The following is a 14,558-nucleotide window of genomic DNA, read 5'->3' as shown; positions in this document are numbered from 1 at the left end:
AAGAGCAAAATAATGCCAGTCATATATGTAATTAAAATTTTCTAGGCCAAGTGCAGTGGTTCATTCTTGTAACCCCAGCACTTGGGGAGGCCAAGGCAAGCGGATTGCATGAGAGCAGGAGTTTGAGCTCAACCTGGGCAACAGTGAGACCCAGTCTCTACAAAAAAAGTAAATTAGCTGGATGCAGTGGCGCATGCCTATAGTCCCAGCTACTCAGGAGGCTGAAGTGGGAGGACTACTTGAGCCTGGGAGACCAAGGCTGCAAGAAGCTGTGAATGTACCACCGCACTCCAGCCTAGGTGACAGTGATGTCCTAGCTCAAAAAATAAATACATACATTTCTAGTAGCCATATTAAAAAAGAAACAGGTGAAATTAACTTTAATATGTTTGATTTAACCCAATATATCCAAAATAATATCACTCCAAATATAATGAAGGTAAAAATTAATGATATATTTTACATTGTAATTTTTCACACTGTCTTTGGCATCTGGTGCATAATTGACACAGCGCATCTCAATTCAGATTAGATGCATGCAAAGTTCAAAAGCCACATGAGGGCCGGGCGCGGTGGCTCACGCCTGTGATCCCAGTACTTTGGGAGGCCGAAGCAGGCGGATCACAAGGTCAGGAGATCGAGACCATCCTGGCTAGCACGATGAAACCCTGTCTCTACTAAAAAATACAAAAAAATCAGCTAGGCGTGGTGGCGGGTGCCTGTAGTCCTAGCTGCTCAGGAGGCTGAGGCAAGAGAATGGCATGAACCCGGAAGGCGGAGCTTGCAGTAAGCCAAGATCATGCAATTGCACTCCAGCCTGGGCGACAGAGTGAGACTCCATCTCAAAAACAAAACAAAACAAAACAAAACAAAACAAAAGCCACATGTGGCTTGTGGCTGCCTTATTTAACTGCGCAATCTGGCTTACCTCTTCTAGTCCCATGATTATAAATACCACCTATGCAGAGATTGCTCCATCCTTTCTCTCTACCCTGCTTCTTTCTCTTTAATTCCAGAACTCTAATGCTACCAAGCTACTAGACAAGGCATCTCAAACTTATAACATGTCTAAAGCCAAACAACACAACCCTGAATTCTCACCACCATTACCCTTGCCATGACCCTCCCCATGTCAGTCAAGGGCAACCCCACGCTATGATGGCTCCTCCTCGCACATCCCACATCTCGTCCATCAGCAAACCCTCTTAGGTGTACCTTCATCATGGATGCAGAACCAAGGCCTTTCACTTGCTCTCCTCTACCCCTTGAAATGCTCTGCTCCTCAGGTATCTCCACATCTTTCTCTCTTCCTCTTCAGGTCTCTGCTCAAGTGTCAACAGAGGCTTTCCCTGTCCACCACATACGATGCAACACCCCATCTTCTGCTCTGTTTTTCCCCTTGGCACTAATTTTCACTTCACATATGCATCTACTTGCTTATTTGTATTATCAGTCTTTCTACCCACACCCACCAGGACAGGACCGTGTGCAGCCACTATGAAGGTGCCCTGCTCAGATCACCCTTCAAGAGAAGCTGCTACAGGAAACTAAGCTGACAGCCTCAAGTTGCTACATGTTCAGAGCCACAACAGCACTGACACCAAGCCATGCTTCCATCAGGCTGCCCCCAACTAATGGTTTAATCCGAAAGGGATAACAGACTCAGGCCTTTCTGTCCAGTGCGGGATGCACAGCTTCAGCATGAGAATTCCCTATCAGCTTGGTCAAGACTTTCTCAGAACTGTACAGTGACCTGAGGCTGTTCCTAGCCACTCTTCCTCTCCTCTCTTCACGGGAATCAGACCAAGTGGAAGTCAAAAGGCTCTTCCTACATACTACTCCTGCTTCCTCTCGCCTTACCCTTAATTCCCCCAATAAACCTCCTGGATGTCTAATCCATCCTGGCATCTGTACCTAGCCCAGTGTAGGCAGTCAACAAATACTTTATGAATGAATAGATCTCTAGGTAGAGTAGGGAAGCGGAAAGAACATGAACTTTTAAGTTGGAAGGACGGAAGTCTGGGCTCCTGCTCTGCCATATATTACCTGTGACCACAGGGAAGTTTTTCGGAATCTCTCTGAGTTGTAGCTTCCTCATTTGTAAAATGACAACCATCCCATCTCTCTCAGAGTTCTCAGGAGGCTTACATTAAATGGTTTATCTAAGGTCCCTAACACAACGCCCTAACAGATTAGAACGGTTAACCAGTGTTAGCTCACTCTCCCCTTATCCATTTTCTGTAGCTACTTCTAAGAATCCTTAGCCCTTTTACTTCACCAAGAATTCTGACCACTTTTTAAGAAAGCACCAAATAATCCTAGTGAATCCCTTATTCAATTGAACCTGATTGATGAATAAACTTTATTTTCATTTCTGACTCACCTATGATGAGCTTAAGGTTTTACTTCATTTTACAAGGTGAAACCTCAGAGATAGCTATCTTAACACTGAAACTTAGGCTGTTTCGCTAAAGCTTCAAGTTAAGCATACTTTTTCAAACACAAACCAATACAAAATCTAAAACTACAGTTCAGTACCAACTTCTTAAGGCTAAGTTTTTTAGAGCCTCTATTTTCTGAAAGTCTGTAGCATTCGTGATCCATTATGGAGTTTTTCAGGAAAATACATACTGACTCTGTGTGGATTTCAAATAAACAGTTTTTTTTTAATGGCTCAAGCATAATATGCAATGTTGTTTATATACACATTCTAAAAAGTCCCCAAGTGGATAAACTAATGGTAATTACTTAACTAATGGTAATTAGTTAATTAGTTAACATTAGGTAATGTTAATGGTAGTCACTCACAGGGAACAGGATTAGGAGATGAGAGGATGAGGGGTTCTTACTACGAGTTTTTATGAAGTCTTCATAGGACTGGCTACATAATTTGTGGGACCCAGTGCAGAACAATAATGTGGGTTCTGAGTTCAAAAATAACTAAGAATGGCCAAGCACGGTGGCTCATGCCTGTAATCCCAGCAGTTTTTGGGAGGCTGAGGCAGGCGGATCACGAGATCAGGAGATCGAGACCATTCTGGCTAACATGGTGAAACCCCGTCTCCACTAAAAATACAAAAACATTAGCCGGGCGTGGTGGTGGGCACCTGTGGTCCCAGCTACTCAGGAGGCTGAGACAGGAGAATGGCGTGAACCCAGGAGGCGGAGCTTGCAGTGAGCCGAGATGACGCCATTGCACTACAGCCTGGGCAACAGAGTGAGACTCTGTCTCAAAAAAAAAAAAAAAAAAAAGAAAGAAAGAAAAAAAAAACCCTAAGACTATCAAGACTACAACAGCAGATCATTGAAGCAAGCAAGGGCCCTGTATGATGCAATTACAGGCTCATAAAGCCAACCCTGTGCCTTTATAAACTTTATGAGCCTAATATTCTATGTGCAATATAAAAAATCTGTGCTTAATTGTATGAAATTATATCACAGGACTACTTCAGAAAACAAAATATCCGGCCTTAACAAAAGTAGTAAAACTAATATAGCCACCAAGAAAATTTTTAACATGACAAATGATTATTCAGAGTAGTTAGAAACTTGTTGGTCAATTTTTTTAAGGCTGCTGAGAGTAAGGCGGTTACTCATGAAAGTTCACTAAGACATATGTACGAAAATGTTTACTGTAGCACTGTGTTACAAATAACAAAAACCTGGAAACTCTTCATATCAACTAGTTAAATAAATTCAGGCACCTTCACACAAGGTAATACTAGACATATTAAAAAAAGAACATGGTAAAGCAAATCTGTACCTAAAGTAGATCTGTGTATTAGTCTGTTTTTGCACTGCTGATAAAGACATACCCAAGACTGGGTAATTTAGAAAGGAAAGAGGTTTAATTGACTTACAGTTCCACGTGGCTGCGGAGGCCTCACAATCATGGCAGAAGGCAAGGAGGAGCAAAGTCACATCTTACATGGATGGTGACAGTCAAAAGAGGAGAGATTATGCAGGGAAACTCCCCTTTTTAAAACCATCAAATCTCATGAGACGTATTCACTATCATGAGAACAGCATGAGAAAGACCTGTCCCCATGATTCAATCACCTCCCACCAGGTCCCTCCTACAACATGTGGGAATTCAAGATGAGATTTGGGTGGGGACACAGCCAACCCATATCAATCTGTATGTCTGATATGGAAAGCATTCCAAGATACAAAGTTTAGTGTTTGTTTAAATAATGACACAAGAACACTCTTTACCATGATTCCATTTTTTAAAATTTATCTGTGGTCTTCAAGGTAAGATGAATACAGGATGGGAAGGGAAATGAAGAAAGATACTTATTGTTCATGTTAAAAAGTCGGCTTGAGTCCAGGCATAGTGGTTTATGCCTGTAATCCCAGCATTTTGGGAGGCAGAGGCAAGAGCATCGCTTGAGTTCAGGAGTTCCAGAACAGCCTGGGTAACGTGGTAAAACCCCATCTCTACAAAAAATTTAAAAATTAGCTGGGTGTGGTGACGCACAACTGTAGTCCCAGTTACTCAGGAAGCTGAGGTGGGAGGATCAATTGAGCCTGGGAGGTGGCCAAGGCTACAGTGAGCCATAATTGTGCCACTGCACTCCAGCCTGGGTGACAGAATGAGACCCTGTCTCAAAAAAAAAAAAAGGCTTTATAACAGCTACTTGTATTCCAATGTTTTGGCAAATCATACAAAACACATACTTTCACAAGTTTAATTTAAACTTTAAAGTATATAAAAACAGGTCAGGCACGGTGGCTCATGCCTGTAATCCAACACTTTGGGAGGCCAAGGCGGGCGGACTGCCTGAGCTCAGGAGTTCGAGACCAGCCTGGGCAACATGGCAAAACCCCATCTCTACTAAAAATACAAAACATTATCTGGGCATGGTGGCACACACCTGTAGTCCCAGGTACTCAGGAGGCCAAGGCAGGAGAATCGCTTGAACCCGGGAGGTGGAGGTTGCAGTAAGCCAAGATTGTACCACTGGACTCCAGCCTGGGTGACAGAGCAAGACTGCCTCAAAAAAAAAAAAAAAAAAAAAAAAAAAAGTATATAAAAACAAGAAACTCCTTCAGACGGTACTGGCAAAAGATTAACAAAAGTAGAATCAGGAATCAATTATCTATGATGGTAACCAAAGAAAGCAGTGGCAAGGAAAATAACCAAAGAAAGAATTAAAAACGTGTCTACTCTATTTCAACTTTCTCTCCATTAAAATATTCAGGGAAAATGCTAGCAAGGAGCAACACACTAATCAGACATCTAATAAAGGGCTTGCCTGGCATGGTGGCTCATACCCACAGTCCCAGCACTTTGAGAGGCCAAGGCGGGAGGATCGCTTGAGGCCAGGAGTTTGATATCAGCCTGGGCAACATGGCAAAACCCTGTCTCTACATAAAAAGAATAAAAATTAGCCAGGAGTGGTAACATGAGCGTGTAGTCCCAGCTGAGGCAGGAGGATCACTTGAGCCCAGGAGGTCCTGGCTGTAGTGAGCTGTGATCGTGCCACTGCACTCCAGCCTCGGTGACAGAGTGAGACTCTGCCTCAAAAAAAAAAAAAAAAAAAAAAAGACCTTTTTTAATTTAAAAAAAAAATTAAATAAAAAAAGGAAGGGCTTGAAAAAATCTCCAAACTGGGTGAACAATTCTGAAATAATTACGGCTGGTTTTCCCTATCTTCTCCCTATTCAACCAGGGGCAACACTGAGGAAGAGACAGATATGGAGAAAGCCTGGCAATAGGTAAGCACTTAGGGAAGATGTCAGAAACAGAAATCTCAATAGTCATTCCAAATACCAAAGAGGAAGTTTCTACTGCTTAATGTATATTAACAAGATGTAAGATTAAAGTGAAAACATTCGCTTTCCTGAAAATAGCATACTGTATAGTGTAAACTTTGACAATTTCTATTTTCCACTCTTTTTTTTTTTTTTTTTTTCTTGAGACAGGGTCTCGCTCAGTCACCCAGGCTGGAGTCCAGTGGTGCAATCATGGCTCACTGCAGCCTTGATCTCCTGGGCTCAAGCGATCCTCCTGCCTCAGCCTCCTAAGTAGCTGGGACTACAGACATGTGCCACCACACCTGGCTAATTTTTTAAATTTTTTTGTAGAAACAGGATTTCCCCATGTTGCCCAGGCACATCTCAAACTCCTGGGCTCAAGTGATCCTCCCACCTCGCTTTCCCAAAGTGCTGGAATTATAGGCAAGCCAGCATGCCTGGCCAATTTTCCAGACTTTCTTAAGCCATATTCAAAAAAACCTGCTCATCTACAGACAGGTTTGCCTGTCTTCAGAGTAATTTAGGACCACCATCATGAATCTGTTTATGCAAAAGCCCTCTCCAACTTAGTCACAAAATTAATGAAAGAAGGTAGATGCAAGTTGAAAATGAGATGACTGGCCAGGCACGGTGGCTCACACCTGTAATCCCAGCACTTTGGGAGGCCAAGGCAGGAAGATCATGAGCTCAGGAGTTCAAGACCAACCTGGCCAACATGGTGAAACCCCGTCTCTATTAAAAAATAAAAAATTAGCTGGGCATGGTGGCACGCACCTGTAATCCCAGCTACTGGGGAGTCTGAGGCAGGAGAATCACTTGAACCCACGAGACAGAGGTTGCAGTAAGCCAAGATCACGCCACTATACTCCAGCCTGGGCGACAGAGTAAAACTCAGTCCCGGAAAAAAAAAAAAAAAAAGGCCGGGCATGGTGGCTCAGTCCTGTAATTCCAGCACTTTGGGAGGCCAAAGCGGGCAGACCACGAGGTCAGGAGATAAAAACCATCCTGGCTAACACGGTGAAACCCCCTCTCTACTAAAAATACAAAAAATTAGCCGGGCGTTGTGGCGGGCGCCTGTAGTCCCAGCTACTCGGGAGGCTGAGGCAGGAGAATGGCGTGAACCCAGGAGGTGGAGTTTGCAGTGAGCCGAGATCGTGCCACTGCACTCGAGCCTGGGCGACAGCAAGATTCTGTCTCAAAATAAAAATTAAAAAAAAGAAAGAAAATGAGATTTTTTTCTTTACACACACACCAGAAATAAATATGTGAACACTGTCATAATAAACTAGCATATACAATTAACCAGTGTATCCAACCACTAGTGTCGTCTCCACCTATTCAAATTAATAGCTAAAAGCTGCCACTTACTGAGCATTTACTATATGCTGGGCCCTGTTCTGAGTGTGTCACGTGGATTCACTAAGTTCTCATACAAAGTTATTCCAACTCTATCCTCCTCCTCCTGAAATCAGAGACTGTAAATTTTGAGTTAATTCAGTCAAACATTTAACAAATGAGTACTATGTAAAAGACTATATTGCACACTAGAGGAAATCAGAAATGATTAAGATTTTCCTCTACATCTCTCAAGGAGTTTATAATCCAGGAAAGACCTTCATGTATATAAACTAAAAAGTCATAAGGAAAAAATAGATAAGTAGAGGTATCAGGCTAGCACTGTGTGGGAGAAAAATAATGAGTTAATTCTGAAAATTGGGTTACAGAAATAGAAGTAGCAGCATTTAAGCCAAGACTCCAAGACTCAGAAAGAGAGAGAAAGGTGGAAAGGATATTTCAGAGTAGTCTGCCAATAACGGAAGTGGCCAGAGGTCTTGTGTTGAAATATAAGGTGACAAGAAGAGATGCAGGCTGGGCGTGGTGGCTCATGCTTATAATCTCGGTACTTTCGGAGGCCAAGGCAGGCAGATTGCTTGAGCCCAGGAGTTTGAAGCCAGTCTAGGCAACAGAGCAAAACCCCATCTCTACAAAAAATTAGCCAGGCGTTATGTGCCTGTAGTCCCAGCTACTCAGGAGGCCAAGGCAGGAGGAAGGGAGGTGGAAGTTGCAGTGAGCCAAGATGGCACCGCTGCACTCCAGCATGAGTGACAGAGCAAGACCCTGTCTCAAAAACACAAAAACGAAAAAGAAGAGATCCAATAAAAGATTAAGCTAAAAGTAAGAATGAGGCTAGATAGCAAAGATCTTACAGTGATTTCCTAACTCTTTAACATTAATTCTCAACCAGGGAAGGAGTGTGGTAGCACTTCCAAGGTAAAAATCTTGGGAGGAGAAAGCCCATAACCTTACCAACAAAACTGTCATATCCCTTAGGTGTGATGGAATAGAGGGAAATGTTGAGAACCTCTGGTGTATACTTGGGAAAGGGGTCATGATATGATTTGATTTGCCTATTAAACAATTCTGGCAACAGAATAGAGGAGGAGAGACCAGAAAAAAGAGGCCAGTTGGAGGACTACAGTAACTATCTTCATAAGGAGTAAGAGCTTCAGGGAGGGTAGGGGCAGAGGAAACATGAAAGAGTAAAGAAAAAGACTGATGGAAAAGACTCATGGAGGCAAACCTGGTAAAAATCTGGTCAAGAAAGGAAGTCTCTAAAGGTTTCCAGGCTGAGTAACAAGTAGGACAAAAATGCTATAAAGCAAAACATCTGATTACCTTATATCTGTGTAAGGATGTGCAGTACACAAAGCATAGCCTCTTTAAATGTACTACAAAGTAACAGGAATAACTGTTCTCAGTTCCCAAATAAAGACTGACTGACTTCCAAAGATATTTAACAAACTTGTTCACGGCCAAGAAGCAAACCTGAGTCTTTCAAATCCAGTTCTAATATTCTTTTAAGAAGCCCCCTCAAACGCAATTGCTTTTGATGCATATAATAAATCTCTAAAAAAGAAAACTTTTAAAGAAAAAGCATGTAATCTCTTGGGAATTAAATTATACTTCAAATATAAGGATTTTTTTTTTTTTTTTTTTTGAGAGAGCCTTGCTCTGTCGCCAGGCTGGAGTCCAGTGGTGTGATCTTGGCTCACTGCAACCTCCACCTCCCGGGTTCAAGAGATTCTACTGCCTCAGCCTCCCAAGTAGCTGGGACTATAGGCATGCTCCACCATGCCCAGATAATTTTTGTATTTTTAGTAGAGACGGGGTTTCACCATGTTGGCCAGGATGGTCTCAACCTCTTGACCTCGTGATCTGCCCGCCTCGGCCTCCCAAGGTGCTGGAATTACAGGCGTGAGCCACCGCGCCCGGCCAATACAAGGAATATTTTTAACCTTGTGCTCTGGTTCCCTCTACCCAAAAAACGGGTCGGTGATTTACAGTCAGCAATGCAGGCACTTCATCTATTTCATTAGACCCTACAAGTTTAGATACAGGTGGGAAAGATGACAGTTTTTACTTTGTATAAAATACCACTTATGTGATTATGTGAAAGACCAAAAATAACTGTAAACAAATATTCTAAATAGTAACTATATTCAACATAGTAAAACTACATTTCTAATGTTGTGGGCACCGATGTTTATTAAAAATACTTCATGTGGGTCTTGTGCGGTGGCTCATGCTTGTAATCCCAGCACTTTGGAAGGTTGAGGTGGGAGGATTGCTTGAGCCCAGGAGTTCGAGATCAGCCTGGGCAACACAGGGAGACCCCTGTTTCTACAAAAAAACAAATTGTTTTAATTAGCTGAGCATAGTGGTGCATGCCCGTGGTCCCAGCTACTCAGGAGGCTGAGGTGGGAGGATCACTTGAGCCTGGGAGGTTGAGGCTACAGTGAGCCATGATCACACCACCACACTCCAAGCCTGGGTGACAGAGCAAGATCCTGTCTCAAAAACAAACAAACTTTATTTGGAGACTTAAGCCAGGGTCAGAAAAAATAAAAATAAATATAAACATACTTTATAATATTAACATACTCTTTAAGGCTGATTACAGACTTTGACTTTATTTAGCAAACATTTAAACACTTATGTTTAACATTAAGCACTTATGTTTAAACGCCTGAGCAAGGTGTTGGGGGCAAAATGATGAGATAGACACCACAGCCAGAGTTTACTATGACCAATTTATAATACAACATGATATAGACAATAATGAAGGAAAAATAGAGAACTATGATTGAGGAAAGGAATAATTCATTGTAATAGGACTTCCAAAGGACTCCAGAGAGAACAGAATATTTGATAAGAACTTTTAAGAACTGGAGGGAGTGGGAGTGAGATAGGACATTCCAATAAGAGAAAAGAATATAAGCAAAGAAGGTGTGAAATAGCTTGGCATGTTCAGAGAACCAAGCGCAGTCTTGTTTAGCTGGACAGTGTGGAAAGGGGACAAAGAGGACAAGATAAAGTACAGAGATGACTGGGGGCCAGACTGCAAGGGGCCTGCATTGTGATGCTGATATCTCTGAATTCTAAGCTCCAAACCACAGGCAGTCTTAGAAGCCTACTGAGCCAGAGGCTGACAAGATCTGAGCTCAGGAAAGATGACTCTGGCAGCCAGGCAAAGTATGGATAGGAAGGGGTGGGGAGGAGCCTGAAGACAAAGTTAAAAGCTTTAAGCAAAGCAAGCAATCTGAGGTTTTAACACTTACACTAGGCGAGTATTTTTAAAGGGTTTGTGTCTTGACGAAATTTCACGTCTTCCCTCAAGCGATCATCCCAACTATTCTGTGAAACAGGTGTCATCAATCTTCCCATTTTACAGATGAGGAAATTAGCTCACAAGCCATTAACTGCCAAGTCAAATGCTACAAAAACAAGGACAAAGCGCAGGCTCAGCACTTTTCCACACAATGAAAAATAAAGAACAAGAACAATCTAACTTCTTTCGAAGAGTGCTACCGTACAACATAGCACAGAGTAGGCTAGCTACATTACCCTATATTACCACTGGAAGTGTTAAAAATTCATCTAATCAGCCAGGCGCGGTGGCTCACGCCTGTAATCCTGGCACTTTGGGAGGCTGAGGCAGGCGGATCACGAGGTCAGGAGACAAAGACCATCCTGGCTAACACGGTGAAGCCCCGTCTCTACTACAAATGCAAAAAATTAGCCGGGCGTGGTGGCATGCACCTGTAGTCCCAGCTACTCCGGAGGCTGAGGCAGGAGACTCGCTTGTACCCGGCGGGCGGAGGTTGCAGTGAGTGAGCCGAGATTGCGGACTCCAGCCTGGGCGACAGAGCGAGACTCCGTCTCAAAAAAAAAAAAAAAAAAAAAAAAAAATTCATCTGATCTTCTTAAATGTTTGCAACTTGTATAACAAGCTAATTATCCTTAGATTTGACTTCTGTTAACGTCATGTTAAAGACCTATACTTTTTCTCCAAAGCAAACAAAAAAGCACCTGCACTTTGAATTCTACTTCCTCTGGAAATAAATAAGAATAATATTCTCCCTTCCCTTCAATGTTTAAAAACTGGCATTTCACTGATGTAACGGGCTTACATAAAAACCATTATACCCGAGGAAGCTGTAAACCACTTTTTGAATGATTAAAAATGCATTATTTAGCAAGTACAGCAATTGAATCTGAGTTACAAGATGTATTAAGTGAAAGGAGCTTCTATAGGTATGCAAGGCACAATCTCGGAAATAGGTTCTGTCATAAGGAAACGACATAGAGATCCTGAGACCTATTTAGGAATGGTTCAATCCAAAATAACTGATGGAAGAATATTTGACCTTGAGGATGCAGAGTGATAGAATCCGCTCCTCCTCCCCGCCGCCCTCACCCGCCTTTAAATTCTAAGTCCACGAAATGGTCAAAGTGTTCTGGAACGGGTCTTATTTTGCACAGGAAGAATCTAGCTTGAGCATTTTACCTCACAGTTTTATCCACAGCATCGCCTATTACCAAAACTGCTTGTCCCTACCCCCTCACGAGCTTTCTAACAGTTTTTAAAACAAGACCCAGAAATGTAAAATCCCTTCTTAGGAACTTGAACAATAAGTCAGAGTATCCAACCCAGATAATTATTAGCAAGAACTACATTTATATAATTTTTTCCAAAGAATCTCGCATGCCTCCTCTCCGCTGAATCTCCCTCCTGTTTTTAACTGGGTTAAGTCTTTATAGCTTGCCTATAGAGGACAAAAACGGAAAGGTGGCAAAAAAGAAATCAAGACACTTCTGCCACGATTTAGGGGTCTGTACCAAGAGTTCGACAGGTCCTGTCATCTGCGCACCACAAGACGCAAGCTGAATTCTAGGGCAACACGAAGCATTCCGACACGACACACACTGGTTTCTCCAGCGGGAAGAAGCAGAGAGCTCTAGAAATGCCGGCTGGAGACGCGTATTGTTGGAAAAGGAGCCGGATCAGGCCCCGCAGCAACTCGGGGCGCCCTCGCGACAGGGTCTGCCGCGCAGCGCACGGATGACTATGGGCCTGTCACTCCTAGCTCCAGCTGTAACCTTCGCCAAACCTTGCGCCGCACCGGCCCCGCCCGCCAGGCCCGCCCCCCGCGCCGCGCCCCGCGCCATAGGCCGGCGCGCCAGTCGCTCAGCCGGCCTCCCGGCCCCGCCCGCCTGCGGCCCTCCTCCCCCGCCCGGCGGTTTTCCCTTCCCGGGGCCCCAAAAGGACAATGCTGGAGGGGAGGGGAACGGAGGGGACGCGAGCGAGCGGCCCAGCCTGCCGGCCTGACCCCGCTGCCGGGGACGCCGGGCGCCTCCCACCGGCCGAAGCCTTCCTCCCGCACCCACTTTCGGGGCTCTACGTCCTATCAAGTCTAAGCACCCCCGCCTCGTCTCCCCCAGAAGAGCCGCCCCGACGCGGCGACACCTGCCCCAGGCAGGAGGCAGCCAACGGCAACCCATTGTGCGGACTCATCGTCCGCTGCCCACCCGGGCGCACGAGCCGCAAGCCGGTGTCCCGGCGTCCTGGGGTCGGGGCGGGGGTCCCAGGGCCCACAGCTCACCCGCACGCCCGGGCACCACCAGGGTCGGGGCCGGTCAGGCCTCCCTCGGCTGGCCCCGGAGCCATCAGCAGCGGCCCGGTCTCCCTTAGGCTGGCCCCGGAGCCATCAGCGGCGGCCCGGCCTCCCTCAGGCTGGCCCCGGAGCCCCCGGCGGCGGCCCGGTCTCCCTCAGGCTGGCCCCGGAGCCCTCGGCGGCGGCTCGGCCTCCCTTAGGCTGGCCCCGGAGCCCCCGGCGGCGGCCCTGTCTCCCTTGGGCTGACCCCGAAGCCTTCGGCTGCGGCCCGGCCTCCTTCGGGCTGGCCCCGGAGCCCCACGGCGGCGAGCGTCCGGCCTCCCCGGCCCGCGCCCACCCGGCCGAGGGGCTGCTCCGCGCCCTCCCTCCCCACCGCCTGCCCGCAGTACCTGCCGAGGCTGCCGGGCGGCGCGGCGGCCGGCGGGGGCGCCTCTCCTCTGGCTCCGAGGGGCTGCGGGCGGCTGCCGAGCGCCGGGCGGCCCTGGCCTGCGCCTTACGTAAAGCGGCGGCGGCGGCCCCAGCGCCACTCCGCGGAGGGCGGGAGGCGGCGCGCCGGGAGCCGCTCCGCTCCGTTACCCGGCAACTGGCCTCAGCGCCCCGCCAACCAGGGGCGCGCTCCATATCCTTCCGCCCGGGTGCCGGGATTACATCAGCGCCGGCCGGTCCCCGCCCCTGCCCCTCCCTCCGGCTGGGCTGCGGGCGCGCGCGGGCGGTGGGCCGCGAGCTGAGGGCGCGAGGGGACAGGCCGGGGCTGGTGCCTGGCGGGTGGGGGTCTAGGGCCCGGGACGCGCCGTGCAGCTTGGCCGGGGCGGCGGAAGCCGCTGGGAGGTGAGAGGGCAAGCAGTAGAGAGGGCAGGCAGGAAGCGGGAGCCCCCCAGCGTGCTGGGCGTCGGAGAGGAGACGCCTCCCGCGGAGGGGCACGTGGGACTGCCCTCGGCAGAAGCCCCCGAACTCCGCCGCCGCGCCCCGCCCCCGGCCCGCGCTGGGGAAGTGGGGCTCGGCGTGCACGGCCCCGCCCGCGGCCCGGTGCAGCCCCCGCCTTCCCGGGCTCGCGCGCCACCTGTCCGCGCCCCCTCCTCGCCGCGTCCTGAGATGGCTGGAGTAGGCGGTTTAAAATAAAGACTTTAATTTTTTGTTGTTGTTGTTAAGGAACCCAGAAGACAAGCTAAAGAAATGTGACATGGCTCTTTTTTTATTAACTAGGCAAAAATAAATTCTGGAAGATTCGAAAGTGGAAACCAAAAATGTGCATTAACCTTTTAATCAAAGTGTCTTCACAGCCACCTACCTTCCCTGAATGTGACTCCTAGGCCTGTTCTAAAAAAGCAAATAAGTATCATGGACCTGGAAAAGGAAGGGAGATTACTTAGAAGAAAGAGGTCCAATGGGAGGAGTGACTTACCTGGGGTCATTTGTTCATTTATGCAGCACCCACTAGGTGCCAGGCACTATGCTTTTCTGTTCAGAACCTGTTGGAGAATTTCCTGCACCAGCTCACGGGCTTGTGGGAGAAGCAGATGCTGAAACACTGGAGAGGGGTCATCTGCTGAGTTGGCTAGATGCTCCATGCATCCATGGAAGGACAAACCGAGGAACTGTCGCTTACGTACTATCTAGAGTGTTTTTCTGCAAACGTATCTTTTTGTTCTTTACAAAAATCGTGGGACAAATCTTTGTCATCCCCATTTAACTGGTGAGGAAGCTGAGGCTCAAAGAAAGTGATTTCACCCAAGCCTGGCTGCTACCGAGTGGACAGGGCCTTCTGACCTTGCTAAACCACCTCTTGCAGGAGACAGAATGTGAACCCAGGCTCCTGGCTCTGAAATACGGGGTTTCGTTTCC

General features: G+C 46.8%; 1 protein-coding gene across 8 annotated transcripts in view; it reads right to left on the bottom strand.

Moving 5' to 3' along the window:
- KIAA0232 overlaps positions 1 to 13,342 on the bottom strand; it is a 100,561-nt gene extending 87,219 nt beyond the window's left edge. For 3 of the 8 annotated variants that reach the window (XM_016951266.4, XM_016951269.4, XM_016951270.4), the window contains exon 1: positions 13,106 to 13,294. The gene's annotated coding sequence lies outside the window, so the exon portion shown is untranslated. Of the gene's footprint in view, positions 1 to 10,379; positions 10,536 to 11,940; positions 12,193 to 13,105 lie in introns of those variants that run through there. The other 5 variants (XM_054682744.2, XM_063809346.1, XM_016951268.4 and 2 more) reach the window with 4 other exon arrangements.
- Positions 13,343 to 14,558: the final 1,216 nt, after the last annotated feature.

This window comes from Pan troglodytes, chromosome 3 (assembly GCF_028858775.2).
Source record: "Pan troglodytes isolate AG18354 chromosome 3, NHGRI_mPanTro3-v2.0_pri, whole genome shotgun sequence".
NCBI classification, from domain to species: Eukaryota; Metazoa; Chordata; class Mammalia; order Primates; family Hominidae; genus Pan; species Pan troglodytes.
This window is presented reverse-complemented; position numbering and strand designations above follow the sequence as displayed.